A 19,317-nucleotide genomic window follows, 5' to 3' on the forward strand; every position below is an offset into this window, starting at 1 on the left:
GCGAAGCAGCTGCTGAGTCAGAGAACTGCAGTGTGCGAGGGAGAGAGGAGCGCGGAGTACACAGTGTTTCGGCTGTAGTGGTGGTGATCCGCACTTTTCTTGGGTCCAGATTTATCAATGTAAATTGCGGAGAGCTGTTTGATAGATCTGAAAAGGGTGTAAATATTTTGGGTGTACGCCATTTTTGGCTTTTCGCCATACGTGAAAATTTAGTAGCAGTTTTCCACCCGTTTTGATAAATTAGTTCCCAGAGCTGTTCATTGGGAGCTATGAATGTCTATCAAATGCATGTACATAGCTTATAGCCAATTGTATCAATCATACCCGATGACGTATGTAGAGCGACAGAAATCCAAAGAAGAAAAAAAGCGTTAAACGTTGCTCTTTTTAAAAAATAAACTAGTGGTCTAAGGGCGCTTTCACACCTGACCATTTGTTCCGAAACAGGGAGCGTTTACGTCATATATCGGTTCGTTTGGTCAGATGTGAACACAGCAATCGCGCTCGATGCGGAACAAAACAAGCGGGCCGAGATCGCTTGGGAGAGGCGGTCTCGGCTCGTTTCCATCCGAGCCCTGGAGCGGTTCGTTTGTAGTGAGAACGCAACCGACACATGTATCGGAACAAATTGACTGGTTACCTGGCAACCGGAGGAGGAGGACCACGGGCAACTGCCCAAAAACAGCAGCGTGTCGTCTTGGCCTTTTCATAATGTACACAAAACAGGAAAGCCGGTGGCAAAAAGAAAAGAAAGACGCAAACTCTAGCCATGAGTCCACCAGCCTTTCCAAGCTGACCCGCGGCGATCAGCACCGGGCAGAGCTCCGCAAACAACCCCTATAACTAGTCATGCTACGGTGCCCGTTTACTAGAAGAAAAAAAGAGTCAAACTGTAGGGTGTGTTAGAGCAGTGGTTCTCAACCTTTTTGAGTCGTGACCCCCAATTTCACATGCACTGCTGTCCCCCCCCCGCCCCAACACACAAACACACACACGCCGGTGTGAACGCATGATGGATAAAGCGCAGCGCTGTCCGTGGTGGGGTTTTTTTTTTTTTTTTGCCTTTTTAGTTCTTGATCCCTGCACTGAAAAAAACAATTGGCTGCTGTAGTTTTATCTCCATGGCCAATATTCCGACCTGGAGGTTTTCATCAGGGCAAAAGAACAAAACAAAGCGACGGAGTTTAAATAGATGCGGGTGGCGAGTTGATGCGGTGTCCACACACCCGGGCTGGTTTATGTGACATGCGGGGACCTGTCGGCGCAGGAGCGAGTGGAGCGTGGATGCAAGCCAATCACTTTAGAATCATGCGATGTGAACACAAACGGCCCAGAAAAAAGAACGCAACAGTTGTATCGGTTTAGTTGCTGAATCGGAACAACTGCAGGTGTGAAAACGCCCTAAACTACTTAAAACACTTTCTAACGCTGCATCGCAAGGTAAAGCGTCTGCTGCCATGTTGGATTGACAAGCAGCAAAGTCAAAGTCGCTTTGGTGTGTTGTCATCGTCTTGCTGCCCCCTTCCCCTGTTTTGTGATTGGCTTCCTCGTTGAGGGAAAAATTGGGTCGTTGGTTTCCAGGCTGACTTGCAGAGAGAATAACAATGGCGCGCAAGGCAGCATGGGTATATCCAGGCTAAGAGTTTGTCATAATACGGAGGAAAAATAAATCCTCCCCGTCGGGGAATCGAACCCCGGTCTTCCGCGTGACAGGCGGAGATACTGTCCACTATACTAACGAGGATGAACACAAGGGAAATCAATAGTTTTTTTCTATCCACAAATCTTTTTCGGGACCAGGTCAGGGAAGAGAAGTCTGTGAACTTCTGACTTATTCACTATAATTAAAGTAGATAAGTACGGCGGCCGAGCAGAAGCTCCGTCCTCAAGCCATTTGTTGAGCTTTGGGAAGAAATTGCTCTTTTCTTTTAAAGTAAAAGAAAAACCTTGTCTGAATGAATTTTCATCTATGGACAAAAAAAATGTTTTAAAGATTTGTGATTGATGCACAGTTGCTGCAAAGTGGTTTTGGTTTGAGTTTATTACGTAATGTCCCGGTGGTTCATGTGAAAAGAGCGACATCCAGTGGTCAGAGTGTAAAACAGTTACAGATGATTAAAGTGAAATTCCGGCGTAAGTGTAAACCATGGTCAAACACACCGTAACACCGAGTTAGACCCCCCCTCGAGAGATCAATTTGCCCGACCGCTACATTCACGAGATCCACCAACTTCAGCAAATACCGCATTATCGCCACACACGGCGCTGTCCGGATCCACTGTCTGACCGCAACCAAAACGCCACCATTTGCCCAAAATAATGCTCAGAACTGCACCAAATGTCATCAATAGTACACACAGGGTCCCAGCACGTAGTACGAGTTGTCAAACATCTGCTAGCTTTGCCTGTTTTCTTTAGCAAGGAGATGCAACTCAACTCACCTACTTCTCCTCCGGGAGCCGCTCGTTGGTGAGGAAGCCCTGACGAGTCGATCACCGAGTGCACCGGAGTTCCGCAGCTCAATCAACAATTACCTCATGGAAATACAATCAGAGTTTTTTTTTTTTTTATCTTGCATATCACTTTATAACTATTATTATCGAGTGCTGGCCACGATATAGGCGCAAATGAGCATTTTTAAGAGCTGCGGAACTCCGGTGCACTCGGTGATCGACTCGTCAGGGCTTCCTCACCAACGAGCGGCTCCCGGAGGAGAAGTTGGTGAGTTGAGTTGCATCTCCTTGCTAAAGAAAACAGGCAAAGCTAGCAGATGTTTGACAACTCGTACTACGTGCTGGGACCCTGTGTGTACTATTGATGACATTTGGTGCAGTTCTGAGCATTATTTTGGGCAAATGGTGGCGTTTTGGTTGCGGTCAGACAGTGGATCCGGACAGCGCCGTGTGTGGCGATAATGCGGTATTTGCTGAAGTTGCTGGATCTCGTGAATGTAGCGGTCGGGCAAATTGATCTCTCGAGGGGGGGTCTAACTCGGTGTTATGGTGTGTTTGACCATGGTTTACACTTACGCCGGAATTTCACTTTAAGGGAAACCAAAACCACGGTTGTATATTATATTCTAAGCCTGAATGTGTTACTATAAAAACAATATGCTGCCTCAGATGTGTTAGTATAAACCTTTAAAAAATATGAAACATCTGCACGAGATTAAAGGTCGTAGGTGAAAAATAGATGATTAAAATCAGAAAACAAATGTTCAGTTGTCAGACAAAAAAAAAAAACTCCAATGTGCAGTTACATAGGTAATTGGTGAAGACCATTGATGTTTAAAAAAAAGGCCCCTCTCTTGTACAGACTGAGCTGGGTGATTATCAGATCTATCAGTGAGAGAAAAACTTGTTTCCGCCCGGTCTCGAACCGGGGACCTTTCGCGTGTTAGGCGAACGTGATAACCACTACACTACGGAAACACATGCTGTGCCATGATATGTAAGGACAGGGTCATACTCCATGTTTGTAACTTGAGCTTTGTTAGCTTGTAACGTCTGTGTGGCAGCTTGTAACTTCAGGGTCACATTTGAAGGTGGGAAATTTGTGTGTAAGTCAAAAAGTTAAACATAGAATAGACTTTTTATTTTTTTAATGCTGAAATCTCCCTTTTGTTTATAATGGTTTAATTTTACTCATAAAGCACCTTGTAAAGAGCAGAGTAGAGCAGCTCATTGTAGTTTAATCATTATAATACACATCAAAACCCTTATCTTGCGGACAGAGAAAGAAAACAACTAAACATGAGGCAAATGTTTAAGAGTGTGCAGTAATTAAGTAGGGTTAGAGTTTGTCAATATGGAGAAAAAATTATCCTCCCCGTCGGGGAATCGAACCCCGGTCTTCCGCGTGACAGGCGGAGATACTGTCCACTATACTAACGAGGATGAACACAGAGGGACTCAATCGGTCTTATCAATCCACAAATCTTTTCTAGGGCCTGGTGACAGGCCAAGAAAGAGAAGTCTGTGAAAAAAAAATGTCTGAATGAATTTTCATCTATGGATAAAAATAAATGTTGTAAAGATTTGTGATTCATGCAGTTGCTGCAATGTGGTTTGAGTCTGAGTTTATTCATGTCCCGATGGTTCATGTGACATGTGACTTGTGACCAAAGAGCGACATCCAGTGGTCAGAGTGTAAAACATCCAAAAACAGATAGAGATGATTATGGGAAACCAAAACCACGGTTGTATTTTATAGTCTAAGCTTAAATGAGTTACTACAAAAACAATATGCTGCATTAGTTGTGTTAGTATAAACCTTTCTAAATATGAAACATCTGCACGAGATTAGAGATCGTTGGTCAAAAAATAAAATCAGAAAAAACAATGCTAGTTTCCTCGCTCTTCCTGCAGTCACTTGCAGGTCTAGCTTCTGTGTCTATATCCCATGGATATGGAAATTTTTACTCGACCAGTAACCGCGTTTATTCGAGAGAAGATCTGCTGGCGCTGAGGAGCAAAGGGAACACAGGCATACGTCATCCCATTCCCCGTGAGGTGAGGCGGCAGCAGTGTTAATTTTGTTAAAGACTATGATGAAAAATATTCGTCAACAAACCTTTTTCATGGACGAAAACTAAATAAAAACTAAACAAAAAGTCAGCTATGATGACGAAGATGATTATGAATATACTTAGGCCCAATCCCATTTCTCTTTTGTACCCCTACCCCTTGCCCCTCGCCCCTTGAAACGGAGTGCCAAGGGGTAGGGCTGAAATTCAAGCCCTCCGAATTGGGACACCCCTCGACAATCGCGTACGTCATCAGTAGTCGCCACTGGCTCTTACGTAGGCAGCCGCGACAAGCTGTTTACGGAAATCTTGGGAAATCATGCCGTCTACAGCTGTGGTGATCTCTCTTGCGTATGCTATTGGCATCCTTTTACGGTTGTCTGCAGCTAAACGGAGAAATGCAAGAAAACGAAGACGTTTTAACGCCTGGGAATGCTGGTGGATTATGTTATGGTATGTAGAACGTAATGGAGAACGTTTGTGTGCAATAGAAATCACTGTGTTCCTACCGACGTTAGCATGCTAACGATAGCATTTTAACATCGGTAACGCTAGTCTGTTTTGTACAAAAGCTTGGTAACGTTAACCTAACGTTACTATGTATAACATTTGCATTCTACCATTTGTGATACACATGTAATGTGCTCACTTTATTTATCAGTGGGCAGATCTGATAAGATAAAATACAGTATAAATACGTAGCATGACTGTATTGTAGATGCTATTAATGCGTTTTTGCGGTGGGGAAAAGCCAAATGTCCTGCAGATAAAACTATAGTTAAATCCTTCTAATTGAGACTAATGACATGAACATATTTCTTTTTCCAGGCTGGTCACCGTGCATCATATTGCAAACTGAACCACAACGTGCCCATCCTGCGGTTGTGGTTTAACGTGGAGGCAGAGCTGCAGCAGGATTTTCGCCTCAGCAGAAGAGCCATGAATAGTCTGCAGAGGCTGCTGCAGAGTGAACAGGACCATGGCTGGGGGAGTCAGCTAGAAGTGCTCATCTATGTTTACTGGCTGGCTCATGGACTGTCTTACCGAGTTGTATCTTGTGTTTTCAATGTGCCCAAATCCACAGTCCACCGCATCATCCACAAAATAGCGAATGCTATATGGATCAACCTGAAGCGTGTCATCTCTTTCCCCCAGATAGGACAGCTTCATGCAGTTGGACAAGGATTTGCCCACCTATCAGGGACCCCTGCATTCAACAATGTTGTGGGTGCAATAGATGGAATAAAACCACCAGCACAGCACCGAATAGACTATTTAAATTATAAGGGATTCTATTCAGTAAACATGCAGGCAATATGTGATTCCAGTGGAAGATTCCTGGACATCTTTGTTGGTTACCCGGGGTCAGTTCATGACACACGAGTCATGAAGAACAGCAGCTTTTACAGAGCAAGACGGTACCCTCCCACAGGCTACATTCTTCTAGGAGACGGTGGCTATCCATGTTTGGACATACCAATCTGCCTGATTACACCGTACAAGGAGCCAGTTAATGGACCAATACAGGGGCGCTTCAATCATTATCATTCCAAGGGCCGCAGCATAATCGAAAGGGCCTTTGGAATGATGAAGACCAGGTGGAGGTGTACACTTTTCAAAGCCTTGGAGGTAAAACCAACATTTGCACCTCAGGTTATTGCGTCCTGCGCCTTTCTTCACAATGTGTGTCTGGATAATGGGGACATGCTTGAGCCAGATGACGATGCTGCACAGGATATGCTAGACCCATAGACTGTAAAAAGAATGGACGTAGCGTCCGTGACGTCACCCATTGGTTTTGGGGAGTCGTTTTTGTGACTCAAATATGGCGGCCTGAACAGCGCCATGTTGGATTGGCCGGCCGAGAACCCGCCCACTGGCCTCGAAGCAGCTGTCCACGGAGCTGCTCGGACCTGTCACTCAACGTTTCCGCGCCCTAATTGGCCAGAGTTTTAACCTTATAACAGTAAAACGGTAGAGTTAAAAAAAAATTCACCCCCCTCAGAGTGTGTGCGGGGGTAGAAACTATCGATTGAGATGAAAAAACGTTCTGACACCAGGCTTTTAACATGTTTACTGAGGATGTAAAGTCGGCGATTTTAACATGGGGGTCTATTGAGAATGCTCCCTTCTGACACCAGCCCCCAGAGGAACCCGAGGGGATTGCAGTTTTTTGAACGCGGAAGTGAGCTTCACTTCTCAGACCGACAACTGCCCCCTTGGCTAGACCCCCAACCTCCCCGTGAGCCCCTGGCAGCTAATGAGAGGTCTGGCAATGCAACAAGGGACAGACTGGCTGCCCTGGTCTCAGGCAATGTGCAGGCCCCATGAAGACGCTGACTGATCCGGAAATGGACAATGTATATAGTTTTTTGTTATCTTACCTCAGGGATGTGTGAAGTTCTTCTTTTTGAATAAATCTATTTTAATGCTAATATTTGTTTCAGGTGTTATTAATGTTTAGCTGGTGTGATATTCATGCTCACAAACTTGTATTAGAAAACAATATTGCACTTTATTATGTCACTGACATCACATTCAGAGGCATTTCAATTTAGTTTGTCTTAAAAATATTTAAGAACTATAATAAAAGAAAAAAAAACACACACAGTCAGCTGTGCTTTTGAGGTAGACATTAGAATAGTGCAATAACATAGAGCTGATCCAAAAGTGGGAGAACTGACATTATGTAAACAAGTTATCACACACACAGGACAGCACAGCACATCATTTCTTAATTTGGTCCTGAGAACAACAGTACTTCTGAGGTAAACATCAGAACAGTGCAACAATAGTCATCACAGGAACTAGTGTGATAAAACAGGGGACATATTGCACAAAAAACACTTTTTTTTCTTTCACATTTTATCAATCAGTCGCTCAAACAGGCCTAAAAAACGCTCTGTTTTCTCCTCACTTTCCTCGTGTCTTTTCTGCTCCTTGACACTTTCCTGTGCCAGAAAATCCACAATGTGGTTTACCTTCCTCTTCTTTTTTCTGGGGGAGGGGGTTGGGGTTGGCGTAGCCACAGTAGCAGGAACAGAGGTAGGAGCATCAGAGCTACTGGCTGCCTCGGAAGAAGCTGTGGCCGGGGTAGTGGGCTCGACAATCTCCTAAAACAACAAAGCAAGTTGAGAAGGTATTATATTCCTGAAGTAGGTGATATGATGGCCATGTGTATGTATGTACAATACATAATAACAACATGTATGTTGAAAATATATTTCTTAAGATGCTGTGTTCTAATGAACAACATATACGTTATCATTTTCATATCAAAAGATCAATAATCAATAACAATACATGATGTGGCTGTATCTTTACCATAAGAAGTGTAATCGGATCATCAGGACCATACGATGCGACCACAACAGGAGGGTCCATGGATGGCCTGGCTCCCAAGACCTGATGCATGTCCTCGTAGAATTGCCAAGTAGATGCTGTGCTTTCACCGGCATCTGTCCCAGATCCGAGTTTTCAGCTCCTGCAATAATAAAAAAAAAACGTATAAATATGCAGTTCATCATTGCAGCACTAACTGAAAGATTACAGATTACAATTAGGCATCTATCTAAATTAGAACTACAGTGCTTCTTGCTTACCTTATATTTTTTTTTCAAATTCTCCCACTTTTTGGAGATTTGCTGGCAAGTAATTTTGCCTTCCAGGCCAAGCTCTTTGATCAACGTCCTGTATCATAACAAACATGAGGAGTGATGTAAAAACAATGAAAAGCAAGATTAAAAAAAAAAAAAAATTATGTATGCAGTCAAGCAACCTAAAACAAATTACTCACTCCCAAAGTTGTTTTGAAGCAGCCTTCGATTTGAGAAAACGCTGCTCATTCTCAGCTCTGAAGCGGATGAGCCGTCTGGTTTCTTCTGGAGTCCCTGCATAGATAGCAGACAAGGATAGCTGTTGTTAAGATCTCATATTGCTTGGGTTATAATATCCGTGTAGCGTGGATGCTCGCAATTTGTTCACAACTTCATGCAGGCTAATGTTTACGTTACATCTGATTTGTGCATGACATTCCTGCGTATCCCATAACGCTATCAATACCAGCAGCGAGGTCGCCGAAGTTTTTATTGATAACGTTATCACTGTAGTGTACATCAGGGCTGCCCACAGAGCACCGCTAATAGCGTTTTTTTTTTCGTGTGCATTTTATTAAGACAATGACAATTACACACTGAAACAACGTTAAACTAGACAATACAACGGTTTTCGTGAATTTAAAAACTTTATTAATGGAGAAAATAACTTACATTTGTGAACTTCTTTCGCGGTAGCAGCCATCTTGCCGGTGAATCGCAATGCCTTCTGGGAAATCTGTCATACCCCTCCGTTTGGAGTGTGCCTCTGGAAAATCTCCGTTTGGAGGGGTAGATAGCCCTACCACTTCCCCCTACCCCTCCGTCCTAACGGGAATTGGGACACCCCTACCCCTACACGTGAACGCGCAAAACGGAGGGGTAGGGCCAAGTTGTAGGGCCAAGGGGTGAAATGGGATTCAGCCTTAACACAAGTCAACGAATAAAAACGAGACGGAAATGCTAGGGAGGGACGAATGGAGAAGAGGTCCAATCATATTGATTTCTCCGGAAGCAGAGCCACAGCTGCGGCAGTTTCAAACAAAACTGGCCTCGCTCTTTAGCGTCCTGCGGTGCATCCGCTCCGCAACAGCATGTTTCAAGAACAACATATATCAGTGCTGGGTTTAGGACGGAAACAAAGAATTGACATCTGGTCACACTTCACATACAGTGATGCCGGTAACACGCTACTTTGTAACTCGTTACTCTAATATGACCACTTTTTCCCGCGTTACTATCTCCAAACCAGTCACCACCAACCAAGTCACAGTGCGTTACTATTTTTTTTGTCATTTAAGATAAAGGTTATTTCTGCTTTCTTCTTGCATCTCGGGGAGTGACGCCTAAATTCCACTGGATGCGGAACGGCTGCAGATCCGCTCCGGTACGGCGGCGGAGCTGTTACGTATTAATTATAATCACCGTGTGAGCGTCCACCGACTCCAGGTCCGCTGCGTCGTGGGTCCGGAACAGCACCGGCATCCGGCAGCCCTCGCAAAACATACGCAGAGCTTCTATTTTTGCCGGACGCCGGAGCACGGTGCATCAAGCAGCACAGAGCAGGTCGTGTATGACAGGAAATCGCGGGCAAAATACAAAATAAAACACCTGGTTAATTTTCAAAATAAAATACACCATGTTTACAGCGGAGCATATTTCCTGCTTTACACCTTGAAAACGTTGTAATGGGCAGCGACCGGCCTGAAGTCAGCAGCTCAGAGGTTTTCAGACATCATTTCACCCCGTTGACACCATGGACAAGAGCCATGTTTCCATCCAAAACTGATTCGCATTACTGGGCAATGCGCATTAAAAGAAATTCGAATCATGTGTGTTTCCATCTATGGACTTTGCACCTCTGCCCCCGGCCGGACTGACGGTCTGATTTGAACACATAGCGCGATTTAGCTCATGTTTATTACCGTCATAACGCGACCCGTGTGTGTGTGTGTGTGTGTGGGAGAGAGAGAGAGAGAGAGTTGCGCCGCCCCAGACTTTAATGATAAACGCTGGATTCGGGGCGCATGACGTCTGTCCGACTACCCATTTCTCCGACTCCGACCATATTTCTTTATTTTTGCGTCCATCAGTCCGACCTCCCACTTCTCCGACTTAAGTAGCCCTAACCCTTAACCTTACCCTAAACCTAACCTCAACACTGTAGAATGGGTAGTCGGAGAAATGAGCCGTCGGACTTGTGAGCAGTCGGACTGACGTATGCTCCCCCTGGATTCGCTGGTTGATAAGTTTGGTTTTTACTGAGGAGGAACTATGAAGAACTGTGCAGTAATCACATATGAAGGTGTGTGGGGGCTTTTATTTTGCCGTGGCGGTGCCATAATTAATTAATTAATTGTTGTGTGACAGCGGAAACCCTGATGTTGTCTTGTGAGTGAACTGCAAACACTGGAGCAGACGGGGTGACGGTGCGCTACGTCACACTTGATTCGCATACAGCTGTTTCCATCCCATTCGAATCAACCAAAACCCGGCCATAGCGAGCGTATTTCATTTTGTGCGAATCAGGGGATTTTAATGCGAATCACGGCGTTTCCATCATCATTTTCCCGATGCGATACATCTAGATGCGCATCTAAACAGCTGATGGAAACGCACCTAAGGAGATAGTGATTGTAAAATCAAGTCAGGTCAGCACCAAGTTGTTACTCTACTACTCCTCTGGATTAAATTAATTGTTTTTGATTTTGTGGTTCACTTTATGGAAACTACAACCCGCTTTATCGCGAGATCACGTGTTGCCGCTGTGCGGCGGAGCTGCAACAATCAACATCACGGACGGAACCGGTGTGAGTTGACGGAGTTGGAGTAATCGTTCCGCATCCAGTGGAATCCCGGCGTGACGCCCGTCCGCGACAAGTCACGTTTTCAGCATGAGGACAACTCACATGTCAAGCAGCCAGCGACACCCAGAAATACACGTGAAGGTAAGGTTATTTTATCAGATAAACCACCGTGTTTATAGGACTAAACATGAAATGTAATAGAAGCTAAAGGAAATCATCTCTGAACTGTATTAGACGATTGACTCGTTGAACATTTCGTCGACTAAGTCCACCGTAATTTTAGCTGACTAAAACTAGATTAAAACTAAAAGATTTCAGATTATTAAAATATGACTAAAACTAAATTGTATTTTAGTCAAAAGACTTAAGGCCCTTTCACACCGGAGACGTATTTTTCGTGCGAGTAATTCGCGCGTCAGTGTTTTTTTTTTTTTTCGAACCCCGGTTTTCATTACTGTTCCTTTCACACCGACCGCGAATGTTACGCAGCGAAAATGCGACACAATTTTTTTCCAGAGGTTGATTTTTCATCTCTGCCAGTCAGCCTCTCCACCTGCCGTCTCTCTCGCGTGCGGTTGCACTGCACGTACACACACAGACACACAAACACGGACACGGGCGCATGGACAGGGGAGCTGCTGTGTTGATATAGTACAGTTGGTAACAAGACAACAGTGGCATAGCGAATACGTGAGGGATAATTAACAGATTGAAGACATGACGTGGAGGTGAAGAACCACCCATCGCAAAGCGAAACTTTGGAATATAATTATTGCATCTGTCGCATATTCGTGTCGCCGCCGGTGTGAATGGTTTTGGTGCTAAATGTTCGCCACCGAATATTTCGCATTTTTGTGTCGTTAATTCATTACGTCTGCGGTGTGAAAGGGCCTTAAACTAAATTAGAATTTGTTGTAAAAATTAAAGGGACAGTATGTAGCTTATTTGGCTTTTTATGAAGGTGCGTTCACACTAGACCTTTTATTTGTGTCGCTGGCGACAAGTTTACATATTGAGACAATGCTGCCGTAATTCCTGTGGTGCCGGTGTACACAGAGATACATGGCAGTGGGTATGACGCCATGTAAGTGAAAACGCGTGTCTGTGCCAAATCAACGATTGCAGCTTAAAGCAGAAGTAAGTGGTCCGGTCGTTTTCGCTAATGCTGCGTTCCAGGCAGGCTTTTGAAATCGTAAATTACAGCTTCAAGTCACAACTTACGACTTTGTAGCGTTCCAGGCAACCCACTCGTGTTTTTCTGACCTGTTTTACCGGTGAAAGTCACTATAACGGCCACTCGTAACTTCTGACCCGTGAAGTCGTACCAGATCGAACTGGTACGACTTCACGGTCGGAAAAATACGAGTTTCCTTGAACGCACCATAACAGTCCTCGTCCCTACGTCGCCACATTCACGGCGTCCCTTGGCTGCACACACAGCCCTGCATGCCGTTCTCTCTCCTCATTGGATAAAAACTGTAGGATACGATAAATGTTTTCTCTTCGGCTCAGAGCAGAGCAGAGTGACTGACAGACCCGTGTTTCAGACCAAACACTCTATGTAAGTGATTGCTGTCGGAAGATATAACTATTTAAGACTTATATTAACACAAATATATCACTTACTTGGGAGCGTGCCTATGTTCCCACAGCCCTATGTTCCCTCAGCCCTATGTTCCCTCATTTCTGAGGTTTTTTTTTTCTTTCCAAAATTAGGCCCTGTGTTACCACATTAACTTTATCATCAATTTGCATCAGATTTTATCCCCATTTCTCCCAATTTGGTAGTCAATTACACGCAACCTATTATCCAGTAGCAGTTGACTACAGATGTAATGTAGCTTTTAGCTAAATTCGGGAAACATAGGGCTTGACCCCTTCCAACACCGCTACTCCAACATAGGGTTGAGTGACGAACCCTTATACAGAAATTAAACTTACCTCCATGAGTTAGTGCAATTTAGACACAGCATACAATTACCTTTCTAGAATTATTTAATGAACAGTACACAACCTTTTATGTGCTAACAGGCAACCTGTAAGTACTGTGACTGCTGTCCTTTGTAGATTGAACAATAATAATAAGCCAAAAATGTTGCAAATTAAAAAAAAATGCTACACAATTTATGCAGTTCTCTCAAAACTGGAAAGGGCTTATTGCTTTTTCAACATTTTATGTGCCAGGAACAGGCATATCCTTTGAAGACTATTTCAAGAACAAAAAAATACAAAGGTCAATTTACTATAGGGAGCTTCACTTTAGCAAAGAACCTGTCAAAATGATGCCCAGGAACAGCACATGTCCACAAGCCAGAGCAACTCTAAATAGCTTCCACAACACAGTGGCTGACAGCGCTCCAATAGGACTCAATATTTCGATTGCCACCATTATACTGTGCCTTCAGTCGCACCAATGAGGTCTCTAAGATTCTCCATTTGCGTCGCCGTCGTGGAGGTGCATCACCTCTCTCTGCCAGCATGATGGTTTCTTCAGTCAACGTCTGGCGGTCTTTCAGGTGACGGATGAATAGCCACAGAGAGGGATGGCGCACTTGCACTGTATCATTCATCGTCCGGTGGTAAGCTAGAATTAAACAATTATAGAAAGATCAAACATCAAAATGACTTGTAGACATTTTGCAACAGCACACATTCAAGATGGTCATTTTGCAATTGGTCACATTCAACATGGTTGTTCGTTCTTTGGTCCATGTCCCTCTCAAAGACACTCCACATAACTGGTGGAAAGGTGGATCCAGGGCGGATGTACGTGTTCCTCATGTAGGTGATGAACTCATCCATTGCAGCGTAGTGTCTCACAAGACGTCTACAGCGTCTGCTATTGACAAGTGTGTTAAAGTTCATCTGAACCAGAGCAAGTGGTAGGTAACCCAGTGCCATGACTTTGCGGATGACCCGAGCAAGGGTGCGGTCTTGGTGGTAGGGAACAGCCAATCCAAGCTCTTGGATCTTCCTCCATAAGGATTGGTTGAAATGAAAATAACACCCTCCAACCATGGCTAGAGGGAACTCCGTTTCCAGTGCTGTCTTCAGGCCATTTTCGAAATCACAGACGACAAGTTGAGGGCGCCAATTGTGGTGGGTTACTTCTCGGATGGCCACTTTGACAGCCTGGAGTACTTGCCTGTAGTGTCCAATAGTTCTCTGCTCCATAAGCACATGAACAAGAGGCAGTACAAAGCCATGATGGTTTCCCAATATGGTAAAACACTGTCTGTATGGTCGAGGGCAACTCCTAAAGGTGGCATCCATGTAACTTGTTCTGCATTGTTGCAGCAGGGTGAGATTCTCATTTGTTGCAAACACCAGTATGCCCCGATCATTGTCAGCATGTAACAAAAAAAGGTCTTGGGCCCATGTTTGGGCCCATGAGCCTGCGCCAGCAACGCCAATGAATATTTTCACCTCTTATTTGATGTCGGTGGAAACGGAAGTTCTGAACAACTAACACCTTTCCTCCACGGTTTCCAGGGACCAAGCTTCCAATGCAAGCAGCCATTTGAGCAAATACCGTGGACCAGGGGGTCTGTCCTGTCCGCTATAGCTCTGCACCAAATATTGTGGGGGGAAAAAAAGTGCTTCCAAATAATCTTGCGGGAGGATAGGGTTTAAATTAAGCCTGCTGTTGACGCGGACCCTACGCCATAGCCTGATGCCACCTCCAAAAAATACTGACTACACGTCCCGTCGACGCATGGTGACGCGAACCGCAAGGACTGTGATTGGTCCGCTCAGAACATCAGTGTGGTAAATTTAGTGGTCTGACAGACCACCTCCGCAATCGTCGCCTGCGCTTCAACATTTGCAATAAAAGCGTTTGTTTTTCAGTTGCCATTGTTTACTGTGACCGGAAGCAACGATGGCGTCGGGTCTACGCCATAGGTACGCCGTCGACGCGATGCGGAAGCATATAGGCTTTATAGGGAAATGTAGGAACACAATACTTAATTTTCCTTCTACAGTAGTACAAATAGTGTTAGTACTCAAAACGAGGCGTTAGAAAGTTTGTAAGTACACCAGGAATTCTGGACATTATTAGTGGGGTAAGGTCATGGTGCAAAGGACTCTAGGTTGAAATTACTCTGAATTATCCCTTTAAAAGCGGCATAAAAATAAAGATGACTTGACTTAGAGCTTCATTTGGAGAAAAATTTGGAAATGAGGGAACATAGGGCTGAGGGAACATAGGGCTGAGGGAACAAAGGGCTGTGGGAACATAGGGACTGTGGGAACATAGGGCTGTGGGAACATAGGGCCTAATTTTCAAAATTTTAAGTGAAAAAAAAATTCTTAGAAATGAGGGAACATAGGGCTGAGGGAACATAGGGCTGTGGGAACATAGGCATGACCCCACTTACTTCTGCTTTAACAGCTCCTGGAGCCCTGCCCATAATCAAGGCATTTTTTGAATTTCCACCTTAGAGCATGTCAGCCAAAACTGAGGGGTTTAGTTACTCTTTAAGTAGGGTTAGGGTTAGTCATAATACGGAGGAACAATAGATTCTCCCTGTCGGGGAATCGAACCCCGGTCTTCCGCGTGACAGGCGGAGATACTGTCCACTATACTAACAAGGATGAATACAGTGGGAATTAATCGATTTTTTCTATCCACAAATCTTTAAGTTGTGAGACAAAAAAACCTGCAATGCGTACTTACGCAGGTAATCAGTTTAGCCCGTTGATGACAGTTGTCTTATAAAAGGCCCCTCTCTTGTACAGACTGAGTTGGGTGATTATCAGATCCATCACTGAGAGGAAAACTTGTTTCCGCCCGGTCTCGAACCGGGGACCTTTCGCGTGTTAGGCGAATGTGATAACCACTACACTACGGAAACTCATACTAACTTGAAATCGGGGGTGCAACCGCCATTTCAACATTACACCAGTCTGGCCTAGGCCTCTAATCAGTCCCTCCAGGATTTTGCGGGGGGGTTTTTTTGTGATTGTTGTCTATCAAATGCGTGTACGTAGCTTATAGCCAATTGTATCAATCATACCCGATGACGTATGTAGAGCGACAGAAATCCAATGAAGAAAAAAATGGTTAAACGTTGCTCTTTTTTAAAAATAAACTAGTGGTCTAAACTACTTAAAACACTTTCTAACGTGATAACCACTACACTACGGAAACACATACTCTTTCTCAGGACATGTCAGGAGACCCATGGCCAAAACAGTCAAAATTCGTACTTGTAAAGTCGGGCATACATTGTGCGATTGTTGGCTAATTTTGAGCCAATTTGCCACTTGTGCGACTATTTTTCATTTTTACCCCTCCGTCAACAAACGAGTACTCGAGTAGTGACCCCGAATATTCGGACAGTAAAATGTGCCACTCGTTGCAGCTCTCGTAACGAGGAGAGATTAACCCCTACGACGAGCTCCCGATCACAAATCCTGTGCTCCCAAGAAAATCCAACTTGTTTGAAATCCTGGTTGCTCCTCGTGAAGGTATCGCACTGTAGAAGCAGTGCCATTTTTTGCAGATGCACAAAATATTACCACAGATATAAAACTTTTTACATATGCACAAAATATATTCACAACTACAAAACGTTAGTACACATGTTGTGAACATTATTCAGGGTCCGACGTTAAGGTCGGGCAAGTACTTTTCAAATCTACTTGCCCCATCTAAATTCTTACTTGCCCTGCCTAGGTTTTTTTTTCTGGTTGTGTGGTGCATACTTTCGCTCATGACTTATATCTTACTAAAATCCTTCCTGTTGACTATACACAACACTACACAACACTTCTTTCTTCAGAAAGCAGTATTTATTATTATCTATAATTGCATTTAAATGGCAATCATTGCAGACATGTAAAATTAACTGCTATTTCACATAATTTGACCAGTAGCAGTTACACCCTCCATGCCCTATCTGAACAGGTGAGCCACCTGTTTAATGCCCGATCACAGTTGAAATCTTGAACTGAAGGGCCTTTTAATGGCTAAAAACATTAACCTGGACAACATTTCAACAGATAGCTGGCTCCTCCAATCAGATTTTATTCTTTTCATTGCATTCACATGCTGCAGTGGACAATTTAGCTTCAGTATTACTGCAGTATCTAAAAATATATATATATATTAGAAAAGACCAATTTAAAAAATAATTTTTAATATGAAAATGTTCATGTCCATCTATATGCTCTCAATACTTGGTTGGGGCCATTTGACTTGAACTACTGGAAATAGCCTAGACTTTTCCATGGTACTCTAGTTTATTGAGTTGCCCCTGTAAAACTCAAGGATGTGGGACATTGAAACAACAGTGACAGGCAAACAGCCAATCATGTGTGTCAAACTCAATTTAGTTCAGGGGTAACAAACAGCACAATTTGATCTCAAGTAGGCCTAACCAGTAAAACAATAGCATGATAGCCTATACATATATTTTAAAATTTTTATTTTTCCTCTGTTTTAGTACATTATTAAGATGTTTACTGTTAATGAACTATCCTTTTACAAAACATATTATGAACCACCTGAAATTTCTTGATAAAAATATGTGCAATTTAAAATTTTCACACTTGCTGAGAGCTGGATTGGACCCACTGTTGGGCCGGTTTTGGCCCGCGGGCCGCATGTTTCACACCCCTGGTTGAAGCACCGTCTTCACGTGTGTTTATTGACAACAGGATTATAACCTAAAAAGGGCACGTTAGCTCGTCGGTATGGTAACTAAATGGTAACGGGTGACTGTTGTGTGCGTCTGCCCCGAGTCTGAAACAGCGGCGGCGTTAATGAAGCAGCGTCAGGCCGCTCACCGTCAGTGAAATGCTCGGTGAAATCGCCGATTAAATACGGCGAGCCGCGAGCGACGTACAGCCTATCTCACCTGGTAGAGCACCCGCTGCAGCGACCCAGCTCGATCCCACCTGACCCTGCCTTTGCTCCGCGTCAACCCCCCCTCTCACTCTCTCCCTCTCCCCCCGTCTCTCTCTAGCTGTCCTTTCAATATAAATGCATAAAAAGTCCGAAAATAAAAAATAATAAAATCTGAGTCTGTGCTCCGCGCAGGTTCTACCTGCCCGCAGGTAATTTTTACTTGCCCCGGGCAATCGGGCAACCATTATTGTCGAACCCTGTTATTGTACAAGTGCAACATCTTTTTGACCCTTATTTGATCTCAGTTTCTGGCCACGTTTCACTAGTCACTAGGTGCGTTTCCAACTTCCAAGCAGGATGTGAAGCTGAGAGAAAGCCTCAAATTAAGCGGCACTTTTAAAACCCAACGTTACTAAAAACGCTAGATGGCCGGATAAAAAGAGAGAATAAAGCCCTATTCGCACGGGATTAGTATTACCTGATTATTACATGATTACCTAATTTGTAAATTACGCCCCCACGTCTGTGTTTGTTGCGGTGCATTCGCACGGGATAAGTGAAGTCTGTATTTTACTTGAATTTACTGACATTACGGCCCGAATGTGACAAAACTGAGATGGCGGCAATGCGGAAAAAGAACAGGCATTGGAGCCGGGAGGAAACCCTGCAACTGATAGCTGTGTGGGGCGAGCCACAGCACCAGCGACAATTTGAGAACATGGAACATGGTTCACAATAGTGATGCGCGGGCTGACCCATAGCCCGCGGGGCGGGGCGGTGCGGGTCAAGAAATCTTTACTTTATTTGCGGTGCGGGTCGGGGCGGGTCATTAAAAAAACTGACGATGAAGTCCAGAGTGTGTTATCAGGGCCGCGCTGATGTTGAGGGGAAAGCCGGCGGAGGTGTGAGGGAACCGGATGAGACGGCGGCTGGGAGCATCAGCAGAGCGGGGTTGCTTTCACAGAGAGCAGGGACTGGGGAGGACGAGAGGTGGCGGCCGCCGCGGCTGCTGCACGCTGCACCGTGACTCTCCCACTCCTCATGAGCTCCACAGTCCACACTGACAAGCTACCGGCAACACAGCACCTCTGTCTGCCCTTTCAAAGTAAAAAAGGCCGCTGTCTGACGTTTAATAGCAGCGGGGCGGGTCGGGGCGGGTTGTGAAAATAGATTGGGTGGTGCGGGGCGGGCTGGGGCGGGCTGGGGCGGGCTGGGGCGGGTCAAAATACTTCATAGATGCGGGACCCGCGGGTTGGAAAAAAACCCGGCCCGCGCATCACTAGTTCACAACCATACAGTGTACGAGCCCGTGTTGGCACCTAAAACGCCTTAAAAAATGCTGCTCATAATTTCCACCGCAGCCTCCATGTTTCAACCCGTACAGTATGCTTTCAGCCGGGGAAGAAGTAGAAAAGGTGCGCAATAAAAACAACAAAAACAAAAAATGCTCTCAATTACTGAGATGCAGATTCGCACAGGACTAGTTTTACCCCGGGGTCGCGTTAACCGGATATTTTCCGTCATTGACCGTTTTTTTAA

The 19,317-nt window shown here is 44.6% G+C and overlaps 5 non-coding genes across 5 annotated transcripts; all 5 read right to left on the bottom strand.

The window, feature by feature from the left end:
- Window positions 1–1,672: 1,672 nt before the first annotated feature.
- trnad-guc (transfer RNA aspartic acid (anticodon GUC)) lies at window positions 1,673–1,744 on the bottom strand. Its single transcript has one exon. It is a non-coding gene; the product is annotated as a tRNA-Asp (tRNA).
- Window positions 1,745–3,358: 1,614 nt separating this feature from the next.
- Window positions 3,359–3,431, bottom strand: trnav-aac (transfer RNA valine (anticodon AAC)). The gene has a single exon. It is a non-coding gene; the product is annotated as a tRNA-Val (tRNA).
- A 393-nt stretch (window positions 3,432–3,824) lies between these two features.
- trnad-guc (transfer RNA aspartic acid (anticodon GUC)) lies at window positions 3,825–3,896 on the bottom strand. The gene has a single exon. It is a non-coding gene; the product is annotated as a tRNA-Asp (tRNA).
- An 11,553-nt stretch (window positions 3,897–15,449) lies between these two features.
- On the bottom strand, window positions 15,450–15,521 carry trnad-guc (transfer RNA aspartic acid (anticodon GUC)). Its single transcript has one exon. It is a non-coding gene; the product is annotated as a tRNA-Asp (tRNA).
- Window positions 15,522–15,708: 187 nt separating this feature from the next.
- trnav-aac (transfer RNA valine (anticodon AAC)) lies at window positions 15,709–15,781 on the bottom strand. Its single transcript has one exon. It is a non-coding gene; the product is annotated as a tRNA-Val (tRNA).
- Between the last annotated feature and the right edge of the window lie 3,536 nt (window positions 15,782–19,317).

This window comes from Trachurus japonicus, chromosome 18 (assembly GCF_045865225.1).
Source record: "Trachurus japonicus isolate A0001 chromosome 18, Traja_1.0".
Lineage (NCBI taxonomy): Eukaryota > Metazoa > Chordata > Actinopteri > Carangiformes > Carangidae > Trachurus > Trachurus japonicus.